Genomic DNA, 19,840 nt, shown 5'->3' with positions numbered 1-19,840 from the left:
TGTGCTTTGCAAAATACCCCACACCACTGAAGGTATGAAAAGGCAATTAAAAGAAAAATATAATGTCTTTCTCTCTAATTTTCAGAGGAATGTCTTTGTACTTTTGGTTGCTGTAACCGCAGCCCAGATTTTCCTGCTAAGTAGACGGTGAGAACTGCTTCTTAAAAAAGAAAATATCACCTTGCTCAGCTGCAGTCACCCAAGAATGAACCTTTGGTAGCTAAAAAGAGGATCAGATTCTTCATCATGCTGCCTCCCATCCAAGGCTTGGAAGATGGGGCTCTGCTCACAGGCCCAGATTATTCCTTCATCTTCCTTCTTCACCTCTGCCTCAGTGACTGAGCAGTTATTCCCTCTCTGGGATGGGGCTGCCACCATGAGCACTACAAATATGGCTTACAATTCCAGTGCTTCTGAAAGCATGGGTAATAGAAACCCCAGGTGCCTGTAGCTCTCCCTAAGTGTGAGAATATATAGGATGCTGCTCTGTGCTCCTGTCATCCCAATAGTCCTTTGGCTGAAAGTTTTGCTGCTTAACTTGAGCTCTCTGCTGGAAATCACTTTTAATTCCAGCCTTTTGCTGTTCCAGAGGATTCTGCAGCGCTTCTGAGTGCAGCACTCACAGAATTCCCCAGGAATAAAGAACACATGACAAAGAACCATAAAGGAGGTACCATAAAGCAATTCTGCTGCAAAGGGGAGCCCAGAGAAACTCAGCGTTGTGCTTTGCTTTATTATCTTTGCAGTTGAAGATAAATCATAAGCCAAGGGGCTGGAAACTCTTTAACAGCTGGTGGTGTGGGAATGGATGTGGGAGGGTGTGGGCACATGTATGGCTTCAGAGTAAATCAAAAGGGAGCTGTGCTGAGACAAAACCAGTGAGGAACAATGTGGAGTTGGGTTTTGCTCTGCAAACTGCCCATTTGTCTCTTGGGGTATTTTGTTCATTATGTAATTTACATGCACGAGGCCAACAAGTCACAAAAAGCAAGTTGCAGCTCAGACAGGTCTGTCAGTGGAAGTAGGGAAGCAAGAACCTCTTCCTCTCCCTATGCTGTTTAGGAGGACAGCAGGAAGTGACTGACTGACCCTGTCAGTGGTGGTGCAGCTTGAAGAGAGCTGAACAGCCAGAGCCTGAGCATCAGGAAGACTTTTTTCACTGAAAGGATTGTCAAGCATTGAAATGAGCTGCCCAGGGAAATGGTGGAGTTACTATCCCTGAAGTGTTAAAGAAGCAGCTGGATGTGACACCCAATGCCATGGATTAGTTGACAAGGGGGTGATCAGACAAAGATTGGACTTGATGATCTTGGAAGTCTTTTCCAGCCTAAGTGATTCTATGATGACATTGCTACACAGCTCATCCAGCCTGGGATGTGTGTGGGACTTCAGGAAACCTTTCCAAGGGCTTTTGCCTCACTGACAAGATCAAACACTAGAGGAAAAGGAGGGAGAAACCAAAGGATGGCCTGGGAAATGCAGCAAAGTCCCAACAGGAGAAGTGGCTGATAAAATCCCCCATGCATATCTCAGCACAGTTTCCATGGCTGGGGGCTCTTCTCTTCCTTCTGCAGGATTGCATGGACAGCCCCTCCCTCATGGCTGCAGTGGGACTAATCAGACAGTAAGGATTGCTCGTGTGAGTAAAGCTTGCAGGCCTGAGCTGCCTGCCGAGTGCTGCCCACACTCCTGTTTGTTCTTTCCAGCACTGATCTGGGGCATGAGCAGAGCACTGTTTTCCAGGGCCCTGAACCTTTTCGCAGCAAACAAAATGTTAATTTGAGCTGTGTCTTATGACCTTGTGACCCACAACATGCTCTGGGGTGAAAGGTGCTTTGTTCCTTGTCCCAGTTTTGTCAGAGTCTCTGAGGGATGGGTAGTCAGATAATGGACACTGGTCCAGCAGTGTCAGCCGTACTTGGTGCGAATGGCCAATCCTCAGTTTCAGTTTTAGCAGGTGGCAGGCTGGAACAACTCCTTTGCAATGTCCTAAAACTCTTTTTACAAATGGCTTGGTCAACTTCATGAGTCGGTTCCTGTCCAGAGGATGCTTTGGATCAGGTCTAGTCCTGCAGTGCTGGAGTGAGGAGATTAAGACCAAACATTTTACAAGTAAGTGAGTAATGCCCTGCAGAGACGTGTGCTGGATGCAGGAATCAGGACTCTGGCTTAGAATTATTGCTCATTGTTATCTACATGGTTGTATCTCATACAAACAGGTGGGTTATGAAGCAGCAGTGCTTGCTGCCATAAAAGCAGAGCAAAATCTGAGCCAGGCCCTCAGGTAGCAGGAATCTCCAGGTATGGCATCAGGCGGTCAGTCAGCATCAGCCCGGAGGGCATTACAGCAATCTTCAGGAATGATTCAGCAAGTCACTGCTTACTGCTGACAGAGTGAGCTGCTGCCTGTGAATATTTATGTTATTAGTGACATTTCATGTGAGACCACTTGTGAAAACTGACATTTTGCCAAGCGTGCTGGTGGGTGACAAACACCAGTAGCTCCAGTTCTGTGCTGGTCAGAGGTGGTGTCATTGCAGCCTTCCTCTGCCATAGTCCAGACACGGGAGATCCCATTGCACTCCCAGCTCTGCCCCTCACCTCCAGGGTGGCACCAGAGTTGTGCTTCACCTTTGCCTAAAGAAAAGACCTAACAGCTGAGCATCTTTTCTTTTCATAGTTAAGGTGTATGTAAGAGGGTCTTGCTTTAATTTCAAAGTCATTAGCATATTTCTGTCATGGAGCTTAACAGACAGACATCTTTCTTCTGACTCACCACTCTTGGGGGGGGGGGGGTCAGGGTGTGAATGAGAGTTTGTAACAAATAGCTTTTTTAAAGAATGAATAAGGGTTCCTAGTTACCATAAGCTGCCTAAGAATTCTGAAGGATCTTATCTTTTTAATGAAAATGACTCTTGTTTAAATCTGCCAGCTTGGAGTTCATGTTGTCACATTTCAGGTTCCTTACCAACCTTTGCTCTTAGGGGCTAACATTCCAAGCTGGATTCACTACAGATCAAATTTGCTTGTTGAGAAGATTTTATTTTACAGTGTCACTTCCATCCCAGCTTCCCTCCAGGGAAATGAAGAGTGCAGTGTAATAGCTGCTGCTGGGATTGCTTGCTGGCAGTCACAGTTCATGCTGAAGGGAGGTGGTATGTGGTGATGCTTCCATAGGAAAGTTTACAACAGTTTTCCAGGAAAGGAGTACACTGGTTGCCTTTAGGAAGATTACACTGTGATGATGTGCAGCTGTGCTGCTCTTCCCAGTTCCTGAGCTCTGTCTCAGGATACCCAGGCAGATACCCAACATTTTGCTAGTTCCTTCTTCTAGAGTAAGAGAGGGGAATGGGGTAGAGACTGGAAAGAGGATCCTTGGGATCTGTCCCCATGTTACACCCTGGCATTAAAATAGAAAACCCAACAAAAGGCCTTGACTTGACTGCCAGCCTGTGTGTTTTAAGGTTAGGGCAAGCAGTATTCCTGATCAGGGCCTGATCTCTAACAGTACTAATCATCTGCCTTTATCACCTGACACAGGCACAGGACAGGAGGGTGGTAGGGACACCTTTCCCTAAAAGAAGGGGCAGTATTTGTTCCTGAGGTCAAGGGACCAGCTTGCCTCTGCCAGATTGGAAGCACAACCTTTCCAACCAGTTTGTCAGCTCAATTGTTTAGCAACCTGCTTTGTTTATGCTATAAAACCTGGCTCCTGCATTCAGTGTGGAGTGCCAGAGGGCACAGGAACAACAGAGTGAGCTACTTTAAATCCTGTGCTTAAACTCCATCAGGCTTTAGAGATGTAAAAAGAAGGTTTCTCTCTAGTTGATAGATTTATTCTCAGTCACATTCCTGTGACCTCAGTGGAGGGAACAGCCTGAGCTAATGGGGCAGAATATGGCTCCTGGGATATGGCTGGAATAGCCTGAGGTCCAGAGCAAAGACCCAAACACATCCTGCACCACTGGGGATTAAAGTCAGGCTGTCAGCAGGGCTTTAACTCCCTGCAGATCTTTCACCTGACATTGTCTTTAAACCCTTTTGGGCTCTAACAGAAACAAAGGTGAATTAGAGGGAGATTTTCCTGAAACCTGAGCTACAGAGTTTTGAAGTTTTGCTCATCTTGCAGCATCCTGCAGCAAGTCCCCAGCAGTTCAGCAAGCTGCTCCAGGCCTGGAGGCTGGGAGGTTTCCTTTACTCATAAGTACTGATGTAGCCAAAGGCAAGCCAAAAATTCATGATTTAGGCTTCAGTCTAGCTCTGACCCATCCCAAAATCTGGCAATCACTGCCCTCGTGTTTTCACTGCCTTTATCTCACTGGGGGTGTTTGCTGGCCTGCTCAAGCAAAAGGGCTCATAGAATGTGATTCACCAAAAGAAGTGGTTCCTGAATTACCCAGTGCCAAATATTCTGGTTTGATCCAGCAAAGCCTTTCAGGTCATGATCAGCTTTAGGAGTGTGAGCAGTTGCACTGAAACGCTCTGGATTACCCCGGACCTGGTGTGGGGACAGCGGGTGCAGCCTTGCAGGATCAAGCCCTTGGATATAGGGGCCAGAGGCCATGTGCTGGAGGAAGGGAGAGGGGTCACTACCAGCAGTCCTGTCACAGAGTGGCATCCTGGAATTTAGGGCAAAAGCACATTGGACTTTTTTGTTTAATGCCAATCTGCCTGAAGTCCTCAAACTGTGTAAACCAAGATCAACAAAGGAGGCTAAAACCTTTTAACACCGGTTTCTCTTCTTTGCTGACAGTGATGTCAGGCACAAAATCAAATTCTTTCTGGGTGTCAGGTAAGTCAAAGACTGCAGAGTGCCCCAGAAAGGGATTCTTGGGGATTTATGTTCCATCAGCAAGACAAACGACAATTAAAGCCTGAATATTTCTGCTAAGCTGGGAAACAAAAAAGAACCGTCTTAATTCCTTAAATTCCTCATGCCAGGCTGTAAAATATATTCCATTCATGCCTATGTCTTGCTGCTTGTTCTCTCTGTGTGTCTTTCTTTAGCATTCAGCCACCTGTTTGTAAGCAGTGTCCTGCAGGTTCTCAGGGCGCTTTCCTCCCTACTCTGCCTGCCCTTGGACGTGCTGCTTTGACACTGAGGCCTCCTTGTCTGCAGGAGACAGTCCATCAGAGCTCCCTGGCCTGCCCCGCTCCCATAACTTCATTCTTGGAAAGTTTCTGAGTTTCCCGGGTGATAAAACATGAGCAACATTTGCTCTGACCTGAATCATTTCTGAAGGCATTGAGCCCTGTTTTGTTATGAAGGTTAGTCAGGGTGGGTGGTGGGGCATGAGAATTCCCAGTGATGGCAATTCCTGACAAGTGTCAGGAAGTCGCTGCCTGCACCTTTCACGCTGCAGGATTGTTTTGATTAGTTTTTTAGTGCATGCTGAAAAGTACATGTGACAAGCTGAGGGTGAGAGATGCCAGCAGAACAAATCAGCACGTTACAAGATTGTCTGCCATGGCTTGGCCCCAGCTCTCACCAAAAGGGAAAAAAAAAAAGGGGGGGAAGGAAAAAAAATTCAAGCCCCAGCTCTGTATATACAGCAGCTGCTATCAAACTGTCACAGATCACCACTGCTACAGCTGGGGTTAAAATAATATAATAGCGGAGTGTTTGCTGGTCTTGTAAAAACCTGGTATTCACTGGAGACCAAACTCATTAATCAAGAGGACAGTGTTTAAAACTGTTAAAAAAATGACAAAAAAACCCCACACAGTAAATAGCTCTGGAATGTTGTGGGTTGACTGTGGGATTTTTTTTTTTCTTTGCTCTGCATTATTTATCCCCTTAAAATTAATACCGTCTGCATGATGGGTGGTTTGGGGCTTAGAGAGACTTACAGAGCAAGTTCACTACCAGTTCTCAATTACTGTGGAGTCTGATTCTGTTCTCATTTACTCTTGAGTACATGGGAAATGATTGTGTTCCCCTTGATACACGATATGCAGGGCATAATAAAACCTTGAGTGTCTGGTCTTTGCAAAGAGAGACCTCGGCCACACCAAATACTCTCAGTCAATTTATTTCGTTTTTACTACATTTCTGGTGGTGATGACATGCTGCATCTCTGCTCCCAGCCCACAAGACCAGCAGCACTTGAACTTAGGAAATATCCAGTCACATGTCCAAGATTTAATAAAAAAGCCCATCCTGAAGGGTGTTTCCTGGCCAAACTTGGTAACTGAGCAACTTCCACAGGATGCTGTGGTGTCAATTCCCAGATCCATGGCAGAGGTTGGGTGGCACTGGCTTTCCTCCTGAGAATAATAATTTTCTGCTCAAAAAAAGCATTTACTTTTTAGCTTGAAATTTCATTTCCTCTTAGAAGCATGAAAGATTAGGAGCAGGATCATTTAGCAGTCAGATACCCATCACTGACTTGGCCTTTCCTGAACCTTCCCAGCACATTGGCAGCTCCTGCCAGCATGGCTGAAGGTCATTCTGCAGCACCTGTGCCATGAGGAAACAGGAAGGTCATAGCTAATGCTGTGCCAGATTAACAGACAGGGGTTTAATTCAACACCAGTTATGGATGAACACTTGCATAAGGAACCCCAGGTCTGCTTTAAGCAAGGCCCCAGGCATGCACTTCAGGCTAACCTAAGTACAAGTGCTTCCTTGTGTTGTGTCTTGGAAATGATGAATGCTGAGGTGCTTTCATGCCCTCTTTCCAGAAATCATATTGCCTTCAAAGAATGGGAATTTTACTGTGCTGCTGGTGGAAGGAGGTGGAATATTAGATGGAAACCTTTGTGCCCTTTCACAACATGAAGGGAAGGGAAAATACGGTTTTTCATCTGAGTAAACTACTTTGCATGTAGGTTGACTGAGTGAAAAGTTGTATTATAAGGATGTTAATTACTCTTTAGCAATATTGAGACCCTATCCAGCAAAGTATCTTGTGAAGTATTAACAAGGTCCTGGTTGGCATCCACGGGGATTTTAATCCAGGCTGTAGCTGCTTTCAGCATTAGCACTCTGGAGATGTATCCGGGGAGGAGGGGAAAACCATACCAGGCTAATTTGAGAGAGCAGCTGGCTACCTGGCAGTCTAGGGACCATGTGTAATTAAACACATTCCTGTCTCCAGCACAAGGCTTATAGATCTGTCCTGGCTGTCTGTAATTAGAGATGTGGAGTGAATATATTGGTTTGGGAGTGGGATTATTTGTACTTTCCTTGTTTCTGGTCCACCTGTTTTATGGTGACACGTTCTCTGGGACATGCGGAGGAGTTCAACATCCAAAATGATCCCGGAGGGAGCAGGTTGAAGATCAAAGAGGGAGCACTGCTCTGCTGCATGTGTACCCTGTAAAGAAAGCATGCTGGATTTCAGCACATGGTTAATGAAGCTGGAGGTGCCCTGATCTCCTGTTGCTGATACAGTGAGGAGACACAGCCTCCTTGCATGGGGATGGGAAAATAACCATAAACTTAGCAGACACACACTGTACCAGGGCAGTGGAGCTGAGCCTGGGATGTGCCTTCATTTTGCTTAACCCTGGTTTTCATCCCAACCCTGATTCACAAGCTTTTCATCAAAAGCGATCCTTATCTTTTTTCCTGCTTTTCCAAAACTGTGTGAATGGCCAAGACAGGCACTTTGAAGTCGATGGGGGCTGCAAACTGCTCTGTACTTTGGAGACTCAGACTGTGAATTTAGGCACCTGCTTTTTAAAGATCTTTATCTATGAATTCACCAGTGCTTCAGCTTCACTGTTGGTATGACAGGTCAAGTAATTCCTGCTTCCTCCAGGATTGGAAATGCCCTTATTTAACTTAATGTGGATGGGCACAAGATACGCCTAACTGAGGCATTATCCTTCAGAATATAATAAGGTATGAAATCCTTTTAATCGATGTTTTAATGTACCCTCTATGAGACCATTTGTGGTTAATTTGATAGGATGGCACCAAACATGCACAGAAAGGTTATCCTGTGTGATTCTGTTAGGTGACCTTTTCTCTAAGGATTCCCTGGTCTGCCTTTCTCCTTGTTTCTTTGTGGTTTCTCTCATTTCTTCTGGCGTTTCCTTACTAATTTCATCCTACTGCTCCTTTTTCATCCCTTTCTCCCTGGGGCAGAGGAGAAGCAGCAGCAGAGGAGGAGGAGAGGGATATGTGTGACACCAGCTTTTCCCCAGTCAGCCCTGAAGTATCACTCCATTCCAGGAAGCACAGGACTTTCCCAGGACTGGTTCTCATTGCTGGAGGAGGAAAGGCAGTGTCTGAAGAGGCAGTGTCTGAGCCAGGAGAGATCAGGCTGTTACCCAACCACTGTCCTGATGTAGGGGCTCGGCTGAGAACACCCCTAGGTGTGGTTGTGAGACTGGCAATAAAATTTGTTTCTCTTCATGAGTATTGGGGATCACACAGGGAGCTGATCAAAACCAGGAATGAAGGGACAACCACTGGCATTGCCTTGGCTTCCTTTTGTTATCATTTCCCAAGGAGCTGTGACTCCACTGTGACACCGGAATAGGTTAGGCTCTGGAAAAAGTGTTGGATGAGGCTGGGCTAAGCCATCAATCCTGGTGTGTTTGAGCTTGGACAACTTATGATCACTAAAACACAGGGTCGTGCCTTAGCTTCAGAGCGATGGCAGTGCTTTTCTCGGGGGTAACAAGAAGGCACCTTCTCCCTCCTGCATCCCTTCTGCTGTTGCTGCCCTGGTTTAGTCACCTGCCTCTGCTGTGCTCTTGTCTCATCAGCTCGGTGCCTGCAGCAAGGGCAATTACTCCAAAGCCATGGCTGGCTGGCTGCTGGTGAGCACAGCTCTGTCATTAATGCAGCCTGCCTGTTAAAAGGGCCAGCTTTTAAGGGACTGGCTGCTTCCCTCTCTGCCTCAGCCTGGCTCCCCGTGTGCTGCCTCAGCCTGCCCAGCACCAGCAGGCTGACTGCGGGCAGCACTGCCCATGCAGCCCTACCTGCACACCCTCAGGAAGGTGCTGGCCCTCTGGAGCGCATCCCAACGGTGCGTACCGGCTCCGCGGGATCGGGGACATCGCTGCACCGGGGCACCGGGGCCTTCTGCTTCCTCACCTCTCGGGAAAACTTCGGCTCCCTTTGGTGGCAGCGGAGAGCAATGCACTGCTGCTTGTTTTGTACTCCTGCTTTGAGACTCGGTGAGCTGCAGCGCTGCACTTTGCTGTCACCTCTCGTTCTCTCTGGTGCCTTTGCTTGTTCTTTGAGCCTGTATGGTGAGCACAGCTGGATCTGTTGTGCTGACACGCAGGGGATGGCATTCAGCTGTAAGTGCCAGCCTGCCCCAGCCTGGGCATACTGCTGTCAGTGGGCTGCTCTGCTGGCTGCTTTCTGTTGTGTTCTGGGTGTGCTCCATATTGCGAGAATGTGTCTCTCTGATGTTTAGGTGATGACAAGCTGATCAGAACAGCATCATATCACCTGGGAGGTTAATCACAAGTGGCACTGTGTCTCTCAGACGAATCCTGCTTATGTGCTTGGCCACCATCCCTATCAAGTGCATGGTATTTGCTCCTTTTCTGCTGGTGTGTTTGTCCAGGTGTGGGGGTGAGATTCAGGAGTTAGTTGAAGTACAAAAGACTGCAGAGAGATCTGTTTTCCAGACCTAACTCTGAGTTTTCAATCCTTTTGATCTACTTCTAGAAAACAACTGCTTTGCCTTTGCATGGCTGCATAATTAACTGTGGTGGCACTGAGGATTTTCACCCACCAGGAGTTAAGGCCTTAGGATACCAGGTGTGCAGCAGCCTTGTTTTATAGCAGCAGAGTATCTTATAATTTGATCTTGACCTTATAAAATTACAGGACACCTTCCTTTTCTGCCAGGACGCTGTGCCTGCCAGTGGCACCCTACTTAGTGCCAGTTGCTCTGGGTTTCTGGCAGGGTGGCTTCTCTCCTCAGATTGAGGGCACAGGCTTGTTTTCAGCCATTAAATGATGCCTCTTTCAGAGCTCCATTGTCACGTAGTCTTGAATATTGTGCAATTCCTGAAAGCATCACTGGTCAAGTGATTACTTTCCTTGCAGACCAAATATCTGGGAATTAAGATATAGCTGGCTTGGCCTTTCAAAAGTACTTACTATCCATGACAATGCCAAAGAAATTATCGTGAGCTTTAGTTTAGACTGATTTTTTAGTTTAGTTTAGACTGTTTTTTATTTAGATGTCTGATTTTAGATTTTTACCTGTTTTACCCAGCTCTGGATTATGTCATTCTGTACCACTTGGAGAGCCAAGTGTTTTTCTTTTGCTGTTTACTCGATAAGCGTGAAGTGCAAATTCCTCGACTTGGCCCCTTTCAATGTAAATAAACCAGAATTTGTTTTAGTGATGGAAGTTAACAAGGGTTTAATTGACGTCAGCACAGGGTGAGTAACATCATGGTATCCCAGCATCAGAGTTATGATATGGAGTGGTTCCCTGGACTTTTCCCTCTGCCACAGCTGTCAGACCACGAGGCTGGATACCAGGTGGGAAACAGCCAGTTCCAAAAGTGCCATTGCAAAACCTCTGCTAAACATGGATGGAACTGCTGCATGGAAGCAGGCAGACAGGTTTTTGAGACCAGTTGACTTGCAGATAGTGACTTTATTCCTACAGGGGAGGCAAAATTTTATCCAACTGTGCAAGGGAGTTCAGGCACCTAAACATTTAGTCTGCAGGTTTTGAAAGTTAAAAAAACAAAGGTAAGTAGTGTAAGTGTGCCTTTACACATGTGGTAGGTGCAGCTGTCATTGCAGGAAGGCATTGGTGAGGTGTCTCTTTGAGGACTAATGACAGGGCAGAGCAGATGGAGCGTGGCTGTGTGGAGCAGCCCCATGTACTCAGAGCAAGCACAAACAGTAACTACAGCTGTGCCTGACACAGGCTTTACCACAGCCTCCTTCCTGCCTGGTGCAATTAGGCAGCTCACAGCCTGCTGCCTCTTGGGAGAGACTTCAACGAGCTCACCCTGTTCCGAGACCAGCCTCGGAGATGTTCCTGAGGGATTATAAATGAATTTCTTTCATCAGCACCTTGACAGTGTCTCAGACCAAGTTCCTCACTTGGCAGGAGTGGTGTGGTCTAGTGGTTCTGTTCCAGTGCTGAATGATTGGCATTTGAGGTTACTGTTTTGGCTTTATTGGTTTGCATAGTTCCTGCTTGCTAAACAGCATGTGCAGGAAATGGAATTGTTCTTCTTACCAACACTTTGGAATAACTACACTTATCCCAAGTGTATTTTAGATCCAAATACATGAAATTTGGACCAGCCACAGGCATTTTCTTTCCCAGTGGATCAAGTAATATTCTTCCTTCCAGGAAACAAATTCCAGTTGCTTGAGTTCTTGCCACAGAGGTAGAGTCCATGTACATGAGGGACAGCTCTGACTGAGGACAGTTTGACAAAACTAGACCAGGATCAGAAACTTCACACTCCTCATGCTTTTGGAGCATTTTTCTTCATTTTCCCTCACTGCATTCAAAACTTTTATCTCTACTTTTGGGCCATATTTTCTATGCTCTGGTGACCCTGCCTTTCTTTCCTGGTTTCCCTGAGCTCTGTCAGTAATTCAGTGTAAACCACCCCTGACTGCAACAGCAATTCTCAAGTGACAGTAGCTCTCATGAGATGCTGAGCTGCTGCTTGGCACATAGGAATGCAACCAAAACCTCCACTTGTTTCCTAAACCTTTATCAACCCATTAAAGCAGAAGTGAGCACTGACCTAGAAATGCAGCAGCTGCAGCTCTGGCCATAGCTGAAGAGCCTCTTGGTGACCTACTTTGTCCCAGCCCGGAGCATCCTGCTGCACAAGGGTGGATCCTTCCCAGGAAACTCATCAACAAATGCCTCTTGCTGCTGAGTTTTCAGGGGAGGCTGCAACTGAAGGGGTTAAACAGCTTAGGAACCTTCCTGAAGCCCTCCTTTTTTACACCCAGCTGTTAGCCTGACCTTATCTCTAGTTTCAGTGAGATACCTTGGACATGCACTTAGGAAGCCCCTGAAGGGATTGCCCAGTGTAACCAGCACAGACCAGGTCAGACAACTCTCTCCAGTAACTTTATTTTGGTTTAATCATCTTTCTTTGCTTTCCCGTTGTGGTTTATGTAGAGCAACAGTGACATCCATTGGCTTATTAGGTGAATCCAAAATCCTTTACTCATACCATGTATTTACTCAAGGTGGAGGGCTGGACCAGAGTGTGTCTGAGAGATTATAAAATGCTGAATTCTCTGAATAATTGTTAACACTGCAGAACCAGCCTAGGTAGGGACAAGTTAGAGCAAATTTGCTTCAGCTCATTCACTCATGATAATGTCTAAAAGGTAAATTGCTACAATAAAAGTCTGTTCTATTTTAAAACTGCATCCTTTTTTGAAGACAAGAGGGCTTAGAAAAAGAAGAAAATCAGTAGAGGCTGTGGGGGAGGAACTGACAGACAGAGGGTTGTAAAAAAGTCTAGTGAATGAAAGACTGAAATAGAGGATTCAGTGATTAAAAAAAAAAAAAAAGAAACAAACGAAAATAAATCATTCATGTGAGAGACTGATCTGGAGGATTCTTGTTCCATTCTTAAAAAAATGGAAAACAGTTCAATTTATTTTTAACCATGTGAGGGAGTCAGTGGACGTTTCCTGCAGGTATTTCATTGAACAGAACCAGCGTCTGCAGTAAATTTTTGACCAGTTGTAGTTACAATCCCACTCCAAGGTCCAATGCCTTGACCTGGCAGGAAGTCCCTGTGAGGAGGATTGAGCTCCAAGTGCATTGGCCCAATTTTGTTGCTCCACAGCCCAGCACAGCTCTTGGGGGTTGTGTCTGGAGCCAGGTGCAGCTCCTTCCTGTGACTGGGACACCTGGGACTTGCACAGGCAGCACGGGGATTTTCCCTTCCAGAACCACCAGACACAGAGGAAATGCTGATTGATACCGTCTGATCTGGAGTCTGATTCATAGCTCTTAATTAGAAATTAAATTCTAAGTGCTGTGCAGAGCAGTTATAACTGAGGGGAGCTACAGATGCTCAGCAAAAGGTTTTCCATTCCACTCAGCAGCTTTGGAGCAGGCATCATGTCCACAGCACCTAAGAGGGATTTTCCCTTTATTTAGAGTTTCATTTCCAGTGGAAGAGCCCATGAAACATTCCCAGCTGATGCTCAGTGTACTGGGGAATTTGAGACTCTGCTTTGTGGATATGTGCACAACAGAGAGGAGGGGAAGTTCATGAGGAATCTTTGCCTCCTATCCCTCCAGACTCCAACATGCTGGAGGTGATTTCATCCAGTTTATGTGATTTTAGCCCTGAGTCTCTCTGCTTTATCTTCTTATCTTCACAGCTTGCCTTAGGCTGGCTCACAGCTTGAAAATGTTTCTTCTTGTTATTTCAGACACTGACACCTCAGTCCAGCCAGAAGTCTCACTTTGGAGACTCTCTTCTCTCCCTGCCTGCCTTTGGGGACTCCTCTGTGGAGATTTGTTGATGCATTCCTTGTTTTCCCTCCTCCCTGTGAAGTGCTTCCATGCCTCTCCCTGGCTGCATGTCTGCAGCTAATTCCAGGGCACTGTTGCTGTGCTTTCATGGACTGAGAGAAGAGCACATAATTTCTTTTTTTTTTTTTTTTTTTTTTTTTTAATCTCTCTGAGTCATTCTCTGGCTGATCTCTCACAGCTGCTTTGCAGGTGAGCTTCACATAGCACTTGGGTTTGCACGGCCCATCTTCCCAAGCCGCCGTTTCCAAACACTGGAATTCCCCTGGGTGTTGACTTTTTGGTGCCTGTTGAGCTCCTTTTCTCATTCCTGCAGTATGTGGTTTCACGGGGAGTGGCTGGCTGCCGGCTCAAGTTCCTTTGGCTATCCTGTGCATGCATTTTCCATGATCAGAGAGGGAGGCCGGCGGATAAAATCCCGCCGTTTGCGGATAACTACGGATAACATCGCTGTGCTAACAGACATTTGCATGGCAGATATGAAAACAGCCCCATTCATACTCTCCTGTCATGGTGCTGAGTCTTACAGCTGCTTTGAAATTTGAGCTGAGCTGTTGCTGGATCACAGAAGGCACCGGCTTTGCCACGGCTTCCCACAGGTGCCCTGGACTTGCCTAGCCCTGGTCAGCCTGCCGGCAGCAGGAGGGTAAGCACAGCCTTCCTGCAAAGCTCCCCAGCATCCTGGGGGGAGTTACAGACTGCTCGTGGCTGCCTTGTCTGCAGATTTCCAAAGATGGAAGGGAAAACACTGTATTTGCACTCCAAAGCAGGCTTAGCTCTGTTCATACCCATACAGTAGAAATAATTCAGTAAAACACCACGAACATCCGAATTCCTTTTGGTAAGGAATAAGCCAAAAAGGTGGGCTTCTTTCCAGAGAAAATACTGTCATTTCAGAGAAACCCAGAATGCCCCCAAAGTGCAATTGCATGTCCGGAGGCTGTACCGACCGGTTTGTCCCGGCGAGGCCGGCGCTCAGTCGGCCTTTCCGGCGAAGACAAACAGGGTTATCTCCTCGAGTGTGCTTGGAGCTGCCATGAAAGGGAGGCTTTCTTCCCCATTTCCGAGAGGAACCAGGGCTGATGCTCTCCTGTCACACCGAGACCTTGTTGTGCCTGTTTGTCCCAGTTAATGACATCCGCTTCCCCCACTGCCCACTCCGGTACTTGATTTTCCTTGTGCTGCTACACCAGATTGCCAAAATGCAGTAGATTTGAGGCTAGCTTTAATTTGGAAAATTCAGCCTGACCTGGGATCTTGCTTGGAGCTACTCTAAGACTTGTCCAGGTGTCTGAGGTGGCACAATGGGCCCATTTCTCTACCCTGCCTGGGTTATGGTGGGGCCAAGTCCCTGCCTGGGGCTTTTGTGGCTCTGCTGTGGCAAAGGAGAACAGCTCCCAGTGTTTCCTTGCTGAAACTGTTTGCACATTTAGAGCAAGTAATGCTTTATGACTGTTTACATGAAAGGAGGAAGGCAAAATAAATTAAAAAAAAAAAGGAGAGTGAGAACATCTTGTGAACCTGTTGTTCTCAGATCTCTCCGATAAGGACAGTTCCAAGTGTGTGAGAAGTTTCCTACTCCAAGATTTATTTACTTCTGAAAGAAAAGCCACCTTCATCTCATTATTTTATTTTCAATACAGGTTTTAATTTGGTGAGAAAATATCTTCCCCTAAAGAACCTATTCTGCCTCATTAACTCCTATAAAAAGCACCCCCCCAAGCTTGAAATGTTTAAAGAAGCATAAATTAGGGCTAAGTTTGTTGTTTGCCGCTTTAATCAACAAACAACCTTAAAAAGGACTCACAAAAGGTTCTGTAAACTAAATTTATTAGTGAGCAGGAAAACAGGCCCTCAGCTGCCGCCTCCTTCCCTTCCCAGCACCCTGGATTTGGAGAGGGGTGGGTTTTTGGAGTGACTGGTTTTGTTTACAGTGTCTTATTCTCTTGGGCAGGTTGTTGTGGTCCCATGGATCTCTGTTAGGCTTTTGTGATGCAGCTGAACTGAAGTGACTTGGGACAGTCTGTTAATTAGGTCTTCAAAGCCTTATCCCTTTTTTCTTCACTGTACAAATGTCCTTTTTTCCTCTTCCCTAAATCTTTTTGCCAGTAGCTCAGAAGGAAAATAGGGTTTTTTCACTGCCCGAGAAAACTGCTGTTCTCTCTGCCTTCCTTTCGCCTCTCTGGAATGTTGGAGGAAAAGTGGATTCACATCTATTTTCTGCAATTTTCCTCTCCTTGGAAAGTTTAAGAAGCCTTCTACTATTTCCTCTTTATGCTATCATCATGATGTGTTTCTCTCTTAGGGATATCTCCACACACAGAGGGGTGCTTACAGTGACTGCAGTGCCAAGAACCGAGGGAAAACTTAGGGGCATAGTCTGGAAAGTTTCTGTGCAGAGGACAGGATAGTTGAGTAAAAACATTAGGAATTCACTTCCCTGAGTTGGCACCTGTGAATATGTGATTTCTTTCCAAATTCCCCTTTGAATTTCCTCATAACAGCGAACTTCCGTAGAAACCTCTTGCATCCAGACTCAGTTCAATCTTAAACTGATTTTTCATTGGGTTTATTTGGGTGAAGTCTTCATGAGGAAATTTAATAATGCATTTTAACCGCTGCTGCAGGATTTGGACTTCCTCGTGTCTTAATTTTTTTCACTGCTATCTTAAGTTCAGTCTTTGATATGCAGTGTAAGAGAGATCCAATAAAAATCCTTTTTGTTCACTGGAAAAAATGGCCTTGACCCATTACAGAGCGATTTGATATTTATCTGAACACCTCCTCACCTTCCAGGAGTTAATTTGACTTGGAGATGAGCCAAGACAGGGAGTTTCTCTAAACTTCTCCCAGCTTTACAGGCTTGGATTCAAAGAGTCCTGGCTGTGAACAGCTCATGGTTCAAGTTTTCCAAACCAAAAGGCGACTGGGCACGTTTTGGAAAACTGGAGCCTCCCTGGGAGTTCTGTTCCCCCTTGACTGATGGCTCCAGCCCCTCTGCGCTCTCACTCTTCATGGTCTGTGGGTAGGTCAGCACTGCAAACACTCCTCAGAGGAAATCATCCTTCTTCAATGCAGCCCATGCTTTATGTCAAAACCCAATTTCCTCTGTGCATCCCACGCCTTCCCTTCCTCCCCCAGCAGACGTGACAAGGGTCTCGCATTTCACACCAGCTGCCTGAGCAAATGCAGGGAGGGCCCTACTGTGCTGCAGCCTGGCATTTGCAGTGCCCAGCAAGCCAGGGGCACAAGGAACAGCCACAGGACAGGCTCCTTTGGGGCTTCTTCATCTTGTCTTTTCACCCTTCAAATAAGAGCTTTTCTCTCCATCTCTGTGACCCAGCCATATCCCAGCCCTGTGTCCAGCAGCTCATGTTGCCATAAACGAGCTGGGAAAACAGTGAAGTGTAGGATGAGGGGGAGCACGGGAATCCAGGGCTGCTCTTCCAGAGCCAGCACTGTGGGCATGCAGTGCTCCTCACCCTCATAGCTTTATTTTAACAGGAAGAGGGAAGGGATGGGATGTGGATGTGCATAATCTTAGGGCGTCTTCACCTACTCCCAAATTCAAACAAAGGCAGTGCTCATCACGGTGGTGTGTACACAGAGTTTTTAGGTTCTCTGTCCCTGTTGCAGTGCAGCTGGCAGGCTCTGGAGCTGATGGCAGCAGTGTGTACACTGCCTGTTGGCTGTGAAGTGGAAGCTGAAATGAAACTACCTGCATGTTTTTGATCCAGGTGGGAAAGGGCAAGGAGATGGGCAAGGGCTTCACTGGACCTTCCTAACACCAACTTGTATCTGTCTCTGTCACAATTTACTCTGCTTCCAATGCAATTTGCAACTGGGAGACACAGGCTGGGAATCCGGGTCCAGCTCTGATTTCTTCAGTGTTCCATAAGTCCAAGGACAGCCATTTTCAAGGCAGTGAGAACCCCAGCAGGGCAGAGGAAAACTTACAAAGACCCATGATTGTTGAGAGAGATTATATAACCTCTGCTCTTGTGCTCAGATAGGATTAAACTGCCTTCGGAAGCAAATTCCAAGTAAAAAACCAAAATCCTGAAAAAAAATAAAATTAAACTAGCCCTCTGAGTTTTCCCCCTGGTTCTTACCCCTTGCAGGATATGATATTTGATACTGATGTCACAAGAGTCACCTGGTGAAGAAATCCTGCTTTGTTACAGACATTCTTTTTTTTTGTATGGACTGGCTTTCCTTTCCAGAATAAGCATTGAGGGGCATGTAGGCTGACCTTGGTGGAAAAAGTTCTGGAGGTAGTTCACAGCACTGAGCTGTGCTGTCCCATCCAGGACGTGCCATCTGGGGCTGCTCCATCTGAACAGGGAACAAACACTTTTCTCTTGAAGTGGGATCAGGAGGGAATTGCACAAAGGCCAAGGTGTGACCAGGATGGGTTTAGCTGTGTAAGGCCAGTGAGGCATTCCAGCCAGGACACTGGCAGGAGGTGAGCTGTGGACACTGAGCACCTCTGAGATGTGGCTGCCATCAGCCAGAGCTCCCTGCAGCAGCTCAGCTCCGCCGTGTGGGTGTTCAGACCCACGCCCCATCAGTCTGGAAGGGAGGCCGTGCTCGCTGCTCCAGGGCAGCAGGGATTGTGCAGAAGGTTTCGTTTTGTCAGCAGTATGTGCTTGTTGTGATCCCTCCCAGTGAATTCTCACTTGGACTGGCTGCCTGTCATCTGCCTCAGGGCGAGTCCCTGTGCTGTCCTAAGTGCTATCATGCTTCAGTAATGGGGAGCCTCAGGTTTTTGCTATGGCTGGTAATGTTTTTGTTGTTGTTTTTATCACAGAAGGACAAGAGCTCATGGGTTTTTATGATCACATCCCAAACCCGGACTTTGTTTCATTGCCTAGTAACATCTGTGACCGTTTGCCACTCAGTATCTTGCCAAATGGCCGGCCAAGATGCAAAGTACACTTAAAGTGTTTAAAATATCAATAAAACCATCTGGAGTCATTTCATGGAGCAAATGATCATGGGTCCTTCTGGGTCCTAATGGAATGATCCAGAGCAGGTGACATATACTGCACATGCTGGTGTGGGAATATACAGTGTTCAGTGTAGGTTTCTGGTCAGGGAGGGAAGAAATCAGGCCTTTGGGAGAGGTGATAGCAAAAGTCATGCCTCCAGTTGGTGACATCTGCACAGAGGGGCTCTGCTGGCAGCAGGCTCACCCTGGCTGGTGGCTCTTGAGCTGGGTGATGGGTGTGCTCAGCTTGGATCAGAATGGGCCTCTTGCTGTGAAAGGGGACAGGAAGGCATGCACCACCTGAGTCATCCTTATTCCCAGGCTGTTTAATCCTGCTTCCCAAACCTGCCCTTCTGTCACAAGGCAGTGATTTGGAGCTGTTGAAATTATTAACCCATCCTGATGACACATCCCCTTAGACACGTGTACGGGAGGGGTCTGTTGTTTTCCCCAGCGGAAATTCGGGTGTGAGAGCTCAAAGCCATAGCAAGACAGGTGTGTGACAGCACCCCAGGTTTTATAGAGACAAAATATCCTCCCTAGGAAGCACAAGTGAAAAAAAAAAATACAGGAAATGGCCCTTAATCTGCTGAGGGAGGTGCCACCTCACTATGGGTTTCATCATTAGGACTCAGAAGTAATGTTCACTGCCTTTGTAACCTCACCTCTATTTTTTTCTGCATCTCCCACTCTGTTTTATCACTATTTCTGCAGCTGGTGAAATATTAAACATTTTGGGCTGCTGATTATGAGTGTGAAGGTAGGGAGAGAGACATCATGAAGAGTAGCAGTGGCTGAACATAATTTCACCTGACACAGATGCACCTGTTCAATATTTTACTTCAAATGAGACCAAGAGAAACCATTTTAAGCTAAGTCAGAATTAAGCTACATATAAACAGAAGTAAAATTATCTATATAACATGTTTTGATAGCTTAACAGTGGGTGAACAAATGGCTTCAGGGAGGCCAGTGCCTCCTGTGAAAAGTATTTTGGGAGTGGGATTCTTTCCTGCTCACAGTAAGATCACATCCTTTTCCCTCACTCTATAAAATATCAGTCTCTTTCTATATAAAACAGGGATATGTTGGGGTGATGTTTGGATATTCCTGGATAAAAGATCCATTATGGGCCAGACACATTGTGAAGAGCAAATTTCCAGCATCTCTTTCAGTCACTTCTCTGGATTCAGAAGGTATTTTCTTTCCTTCACATTCCCCCACTTACCATGTTTGTTCTGCACCACTCTCTGGTGCTGCCAGCAGCTTGCAGAGGAGTTTGAGTTCAGGGATTGTTACAGGAGCAGGGGCTGTATTTGCATCCACGTGCAAATCCAGAAAACAGGGGTGAATATGGAGCTAGCCCTTGAGAGGAAATAGCTCC

The 19,840-nt window shown here is 46.5% G+C and overlaps 1 protein-coding gene across 2 annotated transcripts in view; it reads left to right on the top strand.

Moving 5' to 3' along the window:
• The window catches only part of SHROOM3 (shroom family member 3), a 69,679-nt gene that overhangs the window by 9,332 nt on the left and 40,507 nt on the right, over nucleotides 1-19,840 (top strand). The window lies entirely within an intron of this gene.

Source organism: Taeniopygia guttata, chromosome 4, assembly GCF_048771995.1.
Source record: "Taeniopygia guttata chromosome 4, bTaeGut7.mat, whole genome shotgun sequence".
NCBI classification, from domain to species: Eukaryota; Metazoa; Chordata; class Aves; order Passeriformes; family Estrildidae; genus Taeniopygia; species Taeniopygia guttata.
This window is presented reverse-complemented; position numbering and strand designations above follow the sequence as displayed.